Source organism: Camelus ferus, chromosome 17, assembly GCF_009834535.1.
Source record: "Camelus ferus isolate YT-003-E chromosome 17, BCGSAC_Cfer_1.0, whole genome shotgun sequence".
In the NCBI taxonomy this organism is placed as follows: Eukaryota; Metazoa; Chordata; class Mammalia; order Artiodactyla; family Camelidae; genus Camelus; species Camelus ferus.
Genome location: NC_045712.1, coordinates 40,539,989 through 40,557,047, shown reverse-complemented (window position 1 = coordinate 40,557,047; position 17,059 = coordinate 40,539,989). Strand labels below are relative to the sequence as shown.

General features: G+C 42.6%; 1 long non-coding RNA gene across 1 annotated transcript; it reads left to right on the top strand.

Annotated features, from left to right (window-relative positions):
• The first annotated feature begins 12,755 nt into the window (after positions 1–12,755).
• Positions 12,756–16,375, top strand: LOC116657252. Its single transcript, XR_004312328.1, has 3 exons — positions 12,756–14,469; positions 15,161–15,240; positions 15,540–16,375. It is a non-coding gene; the product is annotated as an uncharacterized LOC116657252 (long non-coding RNA).
• Positions 16,376–17,059: the final 684 nt, after the last annotated feature.

The window sequence follows — 17,059 nt, the reverse complement described above, 5'->3', positions numbered from 1 at the left end:
AGAGACGAGCTTTCTCAAATGCGGCTGATGCCTCAAGCTGCCTTTCTCTTCCTTGTGGCTACTCTCCATCTACTTGGTTTTGGATTTAAGGTCAGTGAAAACACACAGCACAGGTTATTCAGGAACTGCCTCTAAGGATGCAGCTGCTTCCTTTACAGTGGAAACACAGAATCCGACACATGTTCTCCTCTCCCCGGGCAGCACAGGGGAGCCGGGCCAGAGGATTGGGGGTGCATAGGAGGTGACCCCAACCGCGGGGCCAGCCATTCGGGGTGGATATGTATTCCCAGCTTTCAGGAGAATACCTCTCCCTCGAGATTTATGACTTTATGTTTGAATGCTTTCTGTAAAAGTTCCAAGAAGCTAGAATGACTGATGGAGAAGAACACTCTAGGGGAAACAGCCCAGGCGAAGGTTTAAAGTGAACAAGTACTTGTTTCACAAATGTCTACTGAGACCATACCCTCTCAGCTGATTCCCAGGTAAGCAGAGTTCAGGGCCACATCCCCTTTGAAGGACATGCTGAAGGCTCTTGCAGTGCCTGACCTCTCTGGGAGAATAAAGGCCGCTTGGTAATCCTTCCAACCGGGGAGCAAAGAGTAGCATCTTAGAGGATCCCCAGTTCACGCCAGCGCCTCCCCCCAGCAGCAGTGAACCTTCAGAAGAACGGATCCCAGGAGCTGACTCCGTAGAAGAGAAACCGCTCTTTGCCCTTGCCCAGTTCTCCATGCTGCATGCCCCCAAGCACACATCAGTTAGACGTGATTCTGGCCTTGCTGATGTCTGCCCCACCTCATCTCTCTGACACCAAGAGGTTCTCCCTGCGGCCCACCTGGAACCTCTTGCAAAACAGCCAAAAACCCCGCCTCCAGGAGCTTGGCGTCCACAGCAGGCCCTCCGCCCATTCTCGCTTTCTTTACTCCAGCCTCTCCTTTGAAATAAATGTATTCAATACCCAGGTACAAAATGGATGAAACAGTTGTTTTAAAATGCTGATTTCATGCCCCTCCCAAAGGCACTCTTTTGTTCTTCTGATTAATTTTTACATCACATTGGCAATAACAAACTCTAGGGTGGATTCATCAAAGAAAACTGATAATTGCTAACTGTACATTTTATTTTGTTCATTATTTTGTTAACACCTGATTCTGAAAAATACTCCTTCTGAATGGTCTGGAAGCAGCATAAAAATTATTAGCAACAAAGAAATCCTTTTCTTTTTTCTTTTCTTTTCTTTTTTTTTTTTTTTTTTTTTGGTCTAGAAATAGGTTTCTCACCTGCCAGCTGCAGTAAGCGTGTGGGAGTTGCTTTGTGGCAGCCAACATCTAGTAAGCACCTTTCCACCTGCCTCCAGGTAAGCAAACACCTTATAACCTAAGGGCTGGGTTATGTTTTGCTTTGCAGAAATGTACCTGGGTTTTCCTGGTTGGGATTCTAGGTGGGTGGGAAATAGTAGATTACCAGGGAGGTGGGGTTGAAAAGTGGGCCTGGGGCAGCACCCCAAAAGGGCAACAGGTGTAGGATGTCCTAAGGACTGGTTGGGCAGGACATACTGGGATACTGGGCATACCTCAGAATCACTGAGAGCAGTGGAAAGTGTGTGCGTCAACCCATTTGTTCCGTGTTTGTGCTACATGCACAGTCAGCAGCAGAATTCAAAGATATAGAAGTACTGGCTTTTGGATCCATCTGGATACCTCTCATCATCCTTAAACCCCCTTCCTCTGTTTGGGGAAATTCCCTGGTTTATGACCCCCCCCCCCCCATGCCTCCACAAGAAAGAAGCTGGACTCACTCTTGCCCAACTGCTCTTGCTTCTAAAGTGCAGGCAGGAGGCATCTGATACCCACATAAGACTTTGATTGGGAAACTAGCACCATGAAAAAGTTGGTAGCACGTGGGACCCATTCTTTTTTTTCGGCGGGAGGAGTAATTAGGTTTATTTATTTTATTTAATGGAGGTACTAGGGATTGAACCCAGGACCTTGTGCATGCTAAGCACACACGCTACCACTGAACTATACCCTCCCCTGTCACGGGACCCATTCTGCTGAGCACAGCAGCAGAGTATCCATCTCCTAGTGACGAAGGTTACAAGTGGCATCCAAGCCTCAGACTCTGGTGCATGACCGCGATATTTATGTCCAGGGATATATCCCATCTGTGGTGGAATCTAGCCATTAGTCCTTGCTGCTGGGTCTTCAGGTTGGTTTCTTTGGACCTCTCAGATTCTGGGAATTATCTGATAGGCTTGAACAAATTCCTGCTGAAACTGGCTAGACTGAGTTCCTGATGTTTGCAACCGGGGACCCAGACTGTGATCATAGCTCAAAGGACATTGGCCGGGTTGTGAAACTGAAAACATCCAGGAGTATATAGCTTCAGATGTGCTTAGGTGCAGGGATTAGGACCAGCCACATAGTTTGCAGGCCCAGTACAAAATGAAAGCACAGGGCCCCCTTTCAGAAATCATTAAGAGTTTCAGGATGACAGTATAAGAGCACTAAACCCAGTACAGGGTCCCTCTAAGTGCAGAGCCCTCTGTGACCACACAGGTTGCAAACAGTGTCCCCAGGACCCCAGTGTCTTTCTCTCTCTACCTCTTGGTTCTGCCAAGTCCCACCTGATCCCCTGCCTGCCCACGCACTCCAGTGTCCCAGAGAGAAAGTCTGGAGGCAGGACTCATAGACCAGCTGTACCCATGGCGTGTCCAGGCACGCTAACCACCAGCACACTGGTTATTCGCCTGGTGTGTGGACTGTGGGCTTAGGTCAGGCTCCAGAAGCAGCCTCTGTGATGAGGATGGATGTGCAGGGAATTTCTAAAGGAAGTGCTCCTGGGGGAGACCTGTCAGGAAGCAGGGAAGCAGGACAGGGAAGGGGAGGATGCTAAGGAAAAGCGTGATCCCCGCAGAGACCCTCTGAGGGGCCTTGCCTGACCCCACCGGGAGCTCTGGAGTGTGAGTCCTGCCTCAGAGTTGTCTGCACCGGAGACAAGGAGGCTGGCATTTCCCTGCTCCCCGTGTGTACCCCTCAGCCACTGACTGAAGGCCACTCCCCATGGGAGTGGGCATGTCAGTCCCCGGCCCTGCTGGCTCTGTGTGTGTACGGACAGCATGGGCCCTGACAGACTGAGGAAAAGCTTCTCAGAAAGAAATGCAGGTGCTTGCTCTTGGAGGTCAACACCAAAGTGAGGGGTGGGGTCCCAAACTCGTACAGGCATTCTAAGACGTGAGTGGAGCCCACGCCCTGGATTCAGTGATATCCCCCCTACTGACCCCACCCGCAGCTGCTCTGGTAAAATGCTGATGTACATGACCCCAAAGTTCCCCTGGGGGTGCTCCTGCCTGATCCTTCCAGCCAGTGAATCGGGAAGTACCAGGTGACAGGCAAGTCGTGACTCTAGGATTATACGTATTTCTGAGCTTTGATTTACCCTAACGTTTTAAAAATTGATCTTGGGCTATTTAAGCATGCAATACAAAACTCAGATTCCCTATTTTGGAAAGAATGAATTGCATAACAAGGTATTGTAAGGTCAGTAGGAGCTTCTGAGACTGTCACAGGAACAAACTTTGCACAAACTCCGCTCATCTCTTCTGACACCTGGACTTAGTCACAGGTGACTTCATGTGGCTCTTGAGAGATGTGTATCATTAGATTCATTAAGGGTGGGATCCTAGAAGAATAGGATTAATTACAAACAATCAAATACATCGGTATTTTTATAAGAGCTTTGTTGAAGTATAACTCACATACCACATAATTTCCCTGTTTCAAGTGTACGATCCAGTCATTTTTGGTATAGTCATAAAGGTGCACACAGCCACCACTCAATTTTAGAAAGTTTTCATCACTCCAAAAGAAACCCCAGATCTATTAGCATTCTTCATTCCCACCCTCCAAATCCCTAGTCCTAAGCCCAAAGTATTTAGGGCTGGTGGACCATCTTTCTTGTTCCCAGTTTCAGGAGCCATCCAGAACGCCCTGTGGGAAAGAATAGCTCTGGAAAGTCCCCCTTTATCTGCATGTGCTGGGGAGAGCCATGACTTTGAAGTGCCTTTCTGCTTGCCCAGCTCAGGGACTGGCAAGTCAAGAGAAAGAAAGGGAGAGTCTGTAGCCATTCAGTCGAGCCATGCTCATGAATCGGGCCCGGGTCACAGTCCAAGAGAAACGTGGGTTGCATCCTTGGCTATCCTGAGAGCGGCAGTTGCCTCTGGCACACGAGACAGAGGTGTGGCCCGATTCCTTCCTGAACACCGAGGGGACCTCGGGTCACTTCCTACAGAGGTCCTGCATCTCCAAATTCCAGCCTGGCGAAAACAGGGCATTCCTGACACAGGAAGTTGAACCCATTTATACACCTCTCTTAGAAGGGAAAAAAAAAAAGCCACTTTATGTTTTAGGAAAAGAAGAGGGCAAGGGAGCACCCAGACTAATAAGCATGTTAGAAAATCTTTAAGAAATAAATTCACAGAGGGGAGGGTATCGCTCAAGTGGTAGAGCGCATGCTCAGCATGCACGAGGTCCTGGGTTCCATCTCCAGTACCTCCATTTAATAAACAGACCTAATTGCCGCCCACCCCCCAAAAAAACACTAAAAATTTAAAAAAAAAGGAAAGAAATTGACAACACTACTAAGGGATTTATATCTAACCAAACATTAAAAAAAAATTCTTCTGAGACAGAGCTTAGAAAAAAATTATCTACAAGACCCAAGGTTATTAAGTCAATGAAACATATACCTACGTGCAACTTGGCTGCAGTAAAAACCTTGGCTCAAGTGTGGTGTTACCCAGTGAGGTACATAAAGCAAACACTCGTTTGAAGACCTTTCCACTGGAACATAAGAAAAAGGCAGGGGAAAGAATACATTCCCTGAACATCACACTGGCCCCATTAGGAGGGCTCTGTGATCACATTATTATGTGCTTTGTCTTCAGAGACTTCCCCATCTCTTTCACCCATAAGCAGAAAAACGTCCTCTCCATCTCATTATCAGGCTCCGGGAGCCCGTTCTCTCTGATGTGCCTCCCTCCCTCACTTTGGAGCTCTACTTCCTCGAGATCTGTCATCGTCACCTTTATTATAATGGAGTCTTACAATCCCACAGCTAGTGCCACTCAGGGGAGGAGTATTCTGATGAGGAGGGTGGGGGTGCCCGGAGGAGACGGCTGTGATGGAAGTTTCCACAGAGGCGACACTGCAGACACGCGGGAAGAAGGAAGGATGGCAGGGAGATGGGCGTCTCGCCACCCCGTTTCCTGCACCCACCTTTGTCATGCAGGACAAGGGCAGAGGGGCCGTGGAGAGTAGCCGTGAGAGTGGATCCTGCATCATTCTAGCAACAGCAGGCAGAAATACTCTCTTCTTGGGTAAAGCAAGCAGAGTCTGGGACACCCAGAGGCGGTTGGGCAAACAGGTAGAGGGGATGCATTTTCTTTGTATCATACGTGGGCAGAGGAGCTTAAAACACCCGGGGGAGGAAGAAACGACTGCTGGTTTCCTTTACTCTCATTGGATCGAGCCTCCGACTCAATGGCGGGGACAGTTAACCAGCCCCACAGAACACGATGGGCTTCTTTCATTCTAAAACGAGCCCAGCCCTCCTTGGGTGTTACTCACCTGGAAGAAGGCCACGGATCATGAACTATGATTCACTCATATTTAGGGGACAGAATGGACCTAGGATGCTAAAAAAATAAAAGCACCAGAATTGCAAGAGCAATATTTTTAGAAGCACACCTAAGGGATGGCCAAACAGATGGGCGGCAGTAAATCCAAAAAAGTTTAATCATTCTAGTTTTTCTACTTCGGCCAAAACAACAGAATTTAATCAAGTCCATGGGTAGATGTGATTTGTGTGACTTGTTTAATGTTCTATAGATGAATGTAGATCAGGTCTGTCTATTTTTGGTATTTTTCTCCCTGAGAATGAACAGCTATCAAGACAAAAAATTTTTTGTTGTAATAATAAGCTTTTGTTGGCATTTATTTGATATGACTAACAATACTCGTTTGTGGCATTGTCACCCTTGAATAATGCAGTTATCAGATGGGTGCTATGAAAATTATATTCCCTGATCCCATATGCATTTTCCAAATAGACACATTCGTTAAATATTTGGCATAGAAAACTAGCTTTATTCTATATATGAAATCTGTTTCAACAGCTTTATTAAATCTCTTTAGAGAGACCATGTTTCTTACATCTGTGAAGCAAATTACCTACCCCTTTATTTAAAGCTTTCCTTTAGATGACCTCTTGGAATCATACCTTTCACTTTTTGGTGGTGGTGGTTTAAGACAAAAATAAATTTAAAATGTGCACTGCAATGTGCTGAGTTGTAGAAGGACCCCACAGATTTATAAAATGGTGGCACTCTCAATGTTTTCCATTACTTTTTGAGGCTGCAATGAAAACCACACTGCAGTCTTGCGGTGAGACGGGGTCCAATGCCATCTGAAAATGGCACACAAGTTGCTCTGCCATTTTGAACAGAAGAGAAACAATGAAGAGTCGTGGAAAAGGAGGAAAACAAGCACTGAGCTGAGGTAAACGCTGGGCCCCGTGAATGCTCGGGCAGAGGAGTGCTGCAGCAGGAAGCTCTTCTGCTCACAAGGGTGGGAAAGGCCAAGTGAACCAAGAGACCCGTCATCATCGACAAGAGGAAGTAGTTTGGGGCAATGAAATAGAACACCTCCTTCAAAGAAATCCGAGGGCGGTTTCAGAGCGGGGGGGGGGCAATTCTGGGAGAGATCACAGGGCAGGAAAAGCACGATGAAGGTAAAAGCTGATGAATATCCACTAGGATGAATTCCAGTGGGTTAAAGAGGCAAACCAAAGACATTTTTTTTAAAGCGTTATTAGGAAACATGACATTCTTATTCTATGACTTGGAATGCAGAGAAGCATTTCTTGCCATGATGCAAAATACAGAAGAGACAGAATATTGATTAATTTGTCTACATAAAAATTAAAACTTCAGAATGGCAAAACAGAACAAAACAAAACAGAAGAAGGAAAGAAAACAAAAAAAGAGAAAGACCACAAACTGGAAAAAAATATGCATATATATTCATATCACAGACAGAGCTAATCGTCCTATCGTCAAGTGATTTTATAGAAATTGAAGAGACTAACAGCAAAAGATAAGACCATAAGTTCACAGAAATAGAAAAAAATAGCTCAAATGTAGGAATGTATGCTCAACTTCACAAGAGAAATGCAAATTCGAATTACACTGAGATGTCATTTATACAATTGGAAAATTTTGATGACAGTCTCTTTGATTGGGTTCATCCAGAAGCAGACCCTGAGACAAATATTTTAGTATAGGTGGTTTATTTGGGAGGCGATGACAGGAAACACCAGTAGGGAAGTAAGGAGGAAAGAAAAGATGTTATGATGGATGTGTTAGGAAGCCAAGCCTGGAGCTCAGCTGGAGAACTGCAGGAGACAGTGCAGAACACACTCCAGAGTTATCCCCTGTAAGAGTGAGAGAGCTGGGGTATTTATCCACCAACTCCCTGATAATCATTGGTTGATGATTGCTTGTGGAGAATTAACTCTCAGGCATTTCTGCCCTGTCCATCCCCCAGGCTCACACAGGTCAAGCCTGCTTCCCAAAGCCAGAAGAAAGCCACGGGGCAGAGTTGCAGCTGTAGTATAGAGAATACCCATGTCTAGAGGGGATGAGCCAGGCACAGCCGCATCCTCCCCACACCCTCCATCCATGAAGCTGCCAGGGAACGGGCACTCTTGCTGCTGGCGAGGATGGAAGCTGTCACAGCATCTGTCTGTGGGAGTTGGGGTGCCAGTTAGTCATTGGCCAGTAACAATACCTAATACTGATTCTTCTCTCCTGGTACATTCACCCTTAGACTCAGCAGGCTCATTTCCAAGGGCTTTATCCTACAGTTAAGAGTTGCATATGTTGTAAATGACACATGTGCAAGATTATTTATGCAGGACTGTTTTTAAAAATTCTTTTCTTTAAAAAAATTTTCACTTACGGAGGCGCTGGGGATTGAACCCAGGACCTCATGTATACCAAGTGCCTGCTCTCCCCCTGAGCTATACCCTTCCCACCCCGGCACTATTTGTAATAAACTCATGGAAACAATCTAATGTCCATCAATGGGAAGGGGCAAGTTAAAATGCAGCCTTTTCTGGGGGGTATAGTTGTACAATATTATATAAGTTACAGGTGTACAGTATAGTGACTCACAATATGTAAAGGTTATACTCCATCTGTAGTTATTATAAAATATCGGCTGTATTCCCCGTGTTGTACAATATACCCTTGCAGCTTATTTTATACCTCTTAATCCCCTACCCCTATCTTGCCCCTCCCCACTTCCCTCTCCCCACTGGTAACCATTAGTTTGTTCTCTGTATCTGCGAGCCTGCTTCTTTTTTGTTATGTTCACTAGTTTGTTGTATTTTTTTTTTTTTTTAGATTGCATTTATAAGTGGTATCATATGGTATTTGTCTTTCTGCAGCTTTAAAAACAATTGGAGTAGTCCTCTGGGTATTCGATGTGGTGAGATTTCCAAGATATGTTGTTAAGTGACAAAAGTAAAGTGCAAGAAGATTATACTATCCTTTGTGTAGAAAGGGGGGGTAGAGGGAAAATAACACAAGTGCCTATTTGTTTACATGCGCATAGAAACACTGGCAGGAGATGAGAGGAAGTAATAAGAGAGTTAAGGTGAGGGTTGTGGTGATGGTCACTGGTGGATAGAGTGAAATATATTTAAAACATGTGAATCCCTTATTGAATTCAAAAATTAAATTTAGAAATGCCGATGGACACGGATCTCTGAGGGGCCTGGAATTATGTGGCACTTTTTCGTTCTATGTTACATATTTCTGGTTTGTTGGAATGTATTTGTTTAGTGCATGTATTACTCTGCAATGTGAAAAGATAGTAGAGATGTGATGACTAAATACAAACTAGGGAGACAGACAACAGTCAAAAATACATGAAAATGGAAACATTTATCAGAGCAGGGGCTGAGCTGGAAGGCATGGAAAATGACTGGCTGACTTAAGCAGCAAAAGCATGTATTGAAAGGCTGTTGAGTAGTTCACAGAATCACCAGGAAGGTAGAAGCAAAAGACTGAAGATAAAAGCGGGAACCCAAGGAGGCAGGGAAACAATACGCACAGAACCATCTGATGAGGACGCTGTTACCATCGCCCCCCTGGACCTGGCTCCCCCTGCCATCCCCAGGGGAACAGGAAGTCAGCCCTGAAGGTTCAACTGAACCACAAAGCTATGACAATTTCTAGATGTCAGAGTAAGGTGTGAAGCAGGTCACCAGGCAGAAATGTCAACGCAGATGACCCAGAACTGGGCACGTTGGGACATTAAAAGTCTGAGAGACCATAGTTGGAGGTAGGTCCTTGAAGAGGACCTCAGAGAGGCTGTTAGCGAGGGTGTCCCTCCACGCCCAAGGGAGTGGCAGAGCGTCCTGGCAGGGGAGCTGCCAAAGAACCCACAAAAATGTCCACAACTGGGCCACCTTTAAACACTGGCAGGACCCAGAGAGCAGAAGCCAGCTGATCACAATAACCGGTCTGTTAAGAAATATCACATTCCTCTTTCCTTCCCTCATGGCTCCAACCCCAGAAGGGTCAAAAACAGCAGCTGGGCAGTAGGGAGGATGTGATGGTGAGAAGAGGGCATCAACCCTCTGCCCCGCCCCGCCTCTTCATAGCCCTAGCTGGGAAAAGGAGGAGAATCTTTACCTTCTACTGAAGATAAAAGTGTTAACAAATTGAGACCATGTTTGTCAACTTAGTGACCAGAAGACTTTGTTAGCTGACAGGGACCAGCAAGGTCATGGGCATTCATTTCCCATGGCATCCAGTGGTAACAATGCGACCACCCTTTGAAGGAGGCTTAAGTGGGTGTAGGTTAGGGGTGGACAAAATAAAGTTGGTTTTACGATTAAGCGTCGCAGACCCAGTGAGGTGACAGTGGCTGCTGCAGCCACTGAAATGACTACACCTGCTTTGGCTTCTCATGTCCTCTGCTCTAGTTTCAAAGTCCCAAGCAGAAGCTCTGATTGGCTGAGCAGGGGCAGCATGATCCAGATGCCAGGTGCCATGTTGCCTGATAACTTCCCCTAATATAGGAAGAGGGTTCAGCCAGTGGACGGACGGAAGTGGACATGTGTGCACTGTAATGGGAGGCTCTACATTTACTAAGTGCTGGGGGGCCGGGGAGGGAGGAGAGGGTTCCACAGACCCTGCCACCCTCAGTGAAGTCGAGTCCTGCTCCCACGGCAACTACAGCACAAAAGCATCTCACTTTCGTCTAAACTTTATCGCTTAAGAAAAAACACTCTCTCGTGTCTATTACATTCACTCTTGACAATAGCACAGTGAGATAATGCCCCAGTATCCAACATGGTGCCTGGCACATAGTAGGTGTTCAGTTAATGCTTGCTAAATGGGTGGACGAGAAAAGGAATGGACGGATAAGGAAGAATGAAACCCAGTGGCGACAGACCTGCCTTTGCCGTTGGTCAGTCTGGGTAGCCACTGCCCGGTGGAGCTCACTGTGATGATGGCTCTTTAGTCTGTGCCGTGCAATAGGGTAGCCGCACGTGGCTACTGAGTGCTGGATGTGTGCTAATGAGACTGAGGAATTAACATTATTAAAATTTAATTTAATTTAATTTTAATTCATTTACATTCAAATAGCCACCTGCGGCTAATGGCTACTGCACTGGCCAGCACAGGTCCAGAGTCCACACTCCAGCTCCGTGCATCTAGCTTTCAAGCTGCACAGATGCCTAAATTTCCCTAAGCCTCAATTTCCCCAAATGTGAAATCTCCTGTTTTCATTCCTGCAGCAGCTTTCTCATTCCCAAATTAGGTGAGGGCTCGAATCCCCCACACGGGCTAGGAATCGGTCCGTGCACTGAAAAAAACGAGCCTTCCACATATGTTTGTGATTAGTGTCCACATTCATGTAGATTCCACGGGGATTAATAAAACATAAATTTGTTTAAAAGCGTTACTGACTTAGAGGAGCTGTTGGTCACTGCAGATTCTTAATCAACTCATGCTAAAAGTACAGCTGTTATCACGTGAGCTACCTCAGAATCTTTTGACATTGAAAAGGCAGCCTCATCCTCTTTGTTGCAAATGTCGTTAACACCTTAAAACAAAGAAAGGAAAGACATGAGGGTACAGATACACACACACAAAAGAGTTAAATAGCAAGAGAAAACGGTGATGCGGGAGACCCCATAAACCACTATATATTCTGTGTACATTTGCTAGAAACATGAATGGTGGTTTTTACCAAAAGGGTTTTATGTAAATACAGTTAATAGAAAAGATCAATGTGTCATTCCCTAAAGGATTCTGCAACAATCAGCAACTGTGATACATAAAGCTGAGTTGAGTGTTAAAAAAACAAATTGCACACATTCGGGAGAGGTGAAACAAGGCTTTGAAGCAGATTTTGTGAAAGATTTCAGAGTTTGAGAAGAGTGGTCCTGAGCAGAGTGAATATAACCCAAAAGGTGCTCTTGAGGATCTATTGGGACGAAGAAATAAAATACTGCAACCCCTGTATTTACCTTTTATCTTTAAAAAAGAAGCCCAGCTTCACTGGTATTTAATATGTATGTATTGACAGCAGTACATGTCTGTAATTTAAATAACAGACATCTAAATTATTTTACTAGTCAGACTGCATAATTTAAAATCTTTAGCAATTGTTTTAACAGATAAGCAGCTCAGGATGAACCTACACTATGATGCGATTATTAAAGACAAGCCAAAAATGGAATCATGTTAGCTTTATTAGTTAACTTTGCCTATGTAACAAACCACCCCAAAACGAGTTGGTTTACAACAACCCTTTTTTACTATTTAGAACTTGCATGATGTCCCTTGTACTAAGAATACAGGTTCTGAAAACTGTCATCTGAGGAAGGGTTGAAAGAACCGGGCTTGTTATGTCACGAAATGAGAGCATTCACGGGAAAGAGGACTGTGTGTATTGACATTTACTATCTTGATTTCTTACGGCTTAGATTCTAATATAGTTTATAGTGGAAGGAAAAATATTTTGAACAGACGATCCCTTAAAGCAACCGAAATTAAAGCCTTTTTCTTTCTCTAATAGATTTTAGAACTATAGAACTATATGATTCCAGAGTTTCATTTGTGTGAAACGGTACTGTCAGCTAACATCAAAATTACTGGAAAATCCCAGAGGACATGGGTATATTCCATACTTGTCAACTTTTCTCATTTTTATCAAAGAATTGGCTATTTCTTTCTCCTCTTTTTAGAAGAAAAACAATTCAGGCTTTGTTTCTATTTCTTTTTCCCCTAATTCAAATTCTGTAATTATAAATTCGAGATGGGGCAGATTTGAAAATGGATTATGAAAAAAAAAAGCTTCACAATAAACAAAAGAAAGATGGAGTAAAATGCATGTCCATCACTGCATGAGAAATGGTGTGACAAATACACGGTACCTTCGTATGGAGGATGGTGGTGACTCCGAGCATTGCTGTCCACCTGAAAGATTATGTGAAGTAAAATACATTTAAATGAAAGTGGATGGGGAGGGATAAATTGGGAGTTCGAGATTTGCAGATACTAACTACTATATATAAAATAATTAAACAACAAGGTCCCAGTGTACAGCACAGGGAACAAAATTCAATAGTTTGTAATAGTGTACAATGGAAAAGAATATGAAAAGGAATATATATGTATAACTGAATCACTGTATTGTACACCAGCAATTAACACAGCATTGTAAATCAACTATACTTCAAAAAAAACCCCCCAAAAACTCCAAAGGGTGGATATGGATATGACACTGAAAAGAACTGAAAAGAGAAAATATATATATATTTAAATGAAAACCCATGCAAATGCAGTATCCTTTCTGGATATAGCCAGAAAAGTGTTTTGTTTCAATAATTTTATATCCTCTCCTAGAACTAAAATTTCTGCAAAGTTAAATCAAAATGCTATTTTTTAAAAAAATCTGTGCATTGTTTAACAAAGTAATTTATTGTAAGATTTAGAATTAAAATTTAAGATTAGCCAATAAAACTAAATTTGAATAACCAACAACCTTGAAAATTTAGATCAGTAGTAAAATTTATATTTTTTGGCTTTTAAACAAACAGCAAGCTAAGGCTGCAATGAGAATAAAAAGGTCATTTCCTTTGGTGGCATTATTGGGAGAAAACTCAGGAATGACTATATCTTTAAAGAGAATTTTTTTTTTTGTCAAGTAGCTAAAAAAAAAAATCAATCTATGTGTTCCTCCACTTTTCTAGGGCCAAAGTTATTTTTTTTTTGCTGAGTGGTGCAGAGCAGAAAATGGACGTTTGCTTCTGGCACTGTGACCTTCTCCAGGCCCTGTCCACACTGCCCTCCCTGATGCAGTGTATTTCTGGAACACACTTATGATATAACCAGCAACCATTCTCCATAAACACTCAACTTGACAGCAAGTGAGAGTAAAAAAAAAAAAAAAAAATCTCTCTTTCACACCAATGATGAGTGCCACACTACAAACACATTTCCCTTTTTTATTTTTACAAGATAGATGATTTTTTTAAAAAAGATTAATTCAGGTGAACTACAGCCCCACACTGTTATTTTTTTCTTGCTACACCTGAATACACGAATTTTCTTTTTAAAACCAATAGAACTCTTCAATATTATAAACTGTCGCTCCTTTTTAAAAAGAAATCTATATAGCTAGTCCATATGTTTTCCAACTAAGACATAGCATAAAACCTCCATATGTTTAAGAATGCTGTATTACAGACACAATCATACACATACACACCCGATGCAACTCCACACTTATCCACTGATGACTGAACCATCTGAGATAGTTGGTGGGGGAGAGGGAGAAAGAGGCTGGAGAGGATTTTTTTTTTTTTTTACAATAGACATGCATACTATTTACTGAACAAGACATTTTGCTCTGTGTTGTTTTTTTTTTTTAGCTTGTGGGGGAAATCCTAATTTTATTTAGACTTTGTATGGCATGGGTTACTCAGTTCACAGCAGAGGCACCTGCAGCAAATTAATTTGTTGTAGCACGTTAATTATCTCATAGCTTCTATTTAGGCTGCAGCTGTTGCTATTATGTTAATAATATTTTTTATCACCACTGTATACAACAGGTTATGGCAATAATAGAAATATCTCTTTTTTTGTGTGCCCCCCCCCCCGTTGTTTCCATTTTTCTATGTCAGAAGGGAAGGCTGAAAGAAATTTAGGCAAATTAAGCCCCAAAGCACACTATAATTTTCTATTCCTGAACCGATTTGTGAGAGAATGGGTAACTGAAATTAGCAAAGAATCACCCCACACAAAGATGGCGCGTGCAGAATTTGTGAAAGCGAAAAAGAAGACGAAGGAGAAGCCAAAGAGGGACGGAATACTGCAGTGCTGGGGTGGTGAGTGTTTGGATGGGGGCGGGGAAAATGCTGCAGTTTTCATGAAATAATAAGGTGGGGGAAAAAAGGCATACAAAGAGTAGGTTTTTCATTGTTTGTAAAATATAAACACAGATGAATTCTGTCTTTGGTTTGTTCATGCTTTTCACTCTGCACAGCAGGGATGTTCTTAAGAAGTTGCCCTCTGCGAAATTTCACTAAATGGGAACCGTGGACCCTGCATGATGGGATTATAATCACACTAGCCACTCCTTTTACATAATTTTTTGTTTAGGATCCAGTAAGACTCCCTGTTTTTAATATATATAAAGCAATAGACATGGATATGTCGATAAACTGAGGGTTTGCGTCCCTATAGCCTAGTGCAAGCTAAAACAAAAAACCGGTGGTATCACATCTACAGATCTCAATGGATTCAAAAACAATATGAAAATTTTTAGCTGACAAGAACATGTCTGCTGCCTGCAGTCCCTGCAATAGCTCACCATGTTGCCTACTAACCGAAAGATCAAAAATTATCGATTTCATGGCGCTGCGTGCTCTGGAAAGAAAAAGCTACTTTAAAATTTGCATTGTTTAAGAAATGAGTTAAAAGAAAAGAATCTTTTTTTTTTCTCCCTGAACACTTTGGAATGTGAAAATGGCTTGTTTTAATCTTACTCATGATTTACTATAATTCTATTATTTTTAGCAGCTGGAGTCCAGAAATGATTTTTTTCGATGAATTTAGGATTTTGCCGCAGTATACATCTGCAGTCCCAGAATCCTCCGGTAAGTTAATCCTTCTTTCGATAGGAAACGCCTTTAACCTTCTTGTGAATGAAATATCTGCAACCATTTTGAAATTTTTAATAGAAGGGTGTGTGTGTGTGTGTGTTTGTGTGTGTGTGTGTGTGTTTGTTGGGGGGGTATGTCTCTAAAGCACGATTTCTTAGCAATGCAGCGGTATTTGTCTTAGTTCTTAGAAACACTGAGAAACATACACCTTTGTGCTCTTTGAATATCATGGATGATGTCTCCATTGCTTCTCCTAAACACTCTATGGTGGCCATTAAAATGTACTTCCCTAGTGTGGCAAAGACTGTTGTGTCAAACCAGTGAAGGCCTGGAGAACACACAACTCCAAGCATGAAGAGTATTCCTGGCATAACTGAAGCAGCCATGAAGCATAAGTACCACTGCTGCTGCCACCGCCACCACCATGGCCATCGCCTCCCACCACCTTCACCGCCCCTCCCTCGTTCAGCAGTGCACACCAGATGCAAGCTTTCCATAGTGGCTGTCCGCCGAATCTGCCCAGTGGGTTCCTAGATTACTTCTGTGTGCAAGAATAGCCAACCATGTAGTCTGACAAGAGGTATTTACAACTACTTAGCCTGTTCAGCTGGAAAGAAATCAAAAGATAACACTGAACCCAGAGATGATGGATTGCAAATCAAAAGCCCCAATCCATAAATAGCCCACTTGATGAACTGCTAAATGAAAAGCTGATCCTGATTATTGTCCAGTGTTTGCAGGTTGTCAAAAAGAAATACGTATTTTTTAACAAGCTTTCTCAGAGAATCAGGATTTATTGTTTAGAAATGCATGGAATATTATTTAGTCTTACCTTTCTGCTGGGAGAGGATTCTTTCCAAGGAGATTCAGATAGAGTCCAGAGAGACCACACCCTTGTTCCACTGGTTTCTGCTGTTTCTGTTTATTTTCAAGCCGGGCTTACAAACAATGACAATTATACATTCATTTAAGGGTCCTAATCAAAGGGAGCCCAGTCATCCATTTCTCTCTCTCTAAAGGAAGCTCATCATCTTAGTGCTCAATAAATGTTTAATTAATGGATTTGATAGAGTTAACTATCTACAAAGTGAATGAGCCTTCTTTGCAATGCTGGCTTGATGAATGTTTCTTTCGGAAGTACAAAAACAATCTGGGCATTTATTTCTTTGCCTAATGGTGATTTAAATGCATGTGTTTTAGTGAAGGGATGCTGTACTTTCAGGTTCCATGTAGATAGCTCGATGTGCCAATGGTGTGAAATCATGACAAGTAATACTTTCTCGGTTAAACCAGCTGGAGACACTTGGTTTCTAGGAACACAGCCTAAAATTTAGAACCATTTGTCCTCTGCAGGTTCACAAAACGGATTAATTTATGTCAAACCTAAGTGGCTGCTTCTAGAAGGAAAAGGTGTAAAAAGATAACCAAGTTTTTTTATGAAATAGACTGCTCAAGGTCAATTTTTAAAAATCATTTTTACAAAATCACTTATTTCACCAGTTCATCAGGGATTTTGATGCCTGTATTTCTTGTTAATTTAATGATAATATTTGTATTCATTTCATAGAGGTTATTCATCTTGTAGTGTTGGTGAGGCAATTGGAACAAATTCTGTTTTTTAGGAGAAGCAGATAAAAATTATGAGCAATTTGTTAAATTCAACTCATTTGTTTTAATGCTCAACACCCAGTAATTGTTCAGTGACTTCAATTTGATGGGAAAAACAGCCTGCTGCATTGTTGCAAATCTTACATTTCCTTTACTAACATGTGTTTGCTTAAAATATTACTAGGGATTTTAAACATTATAAATT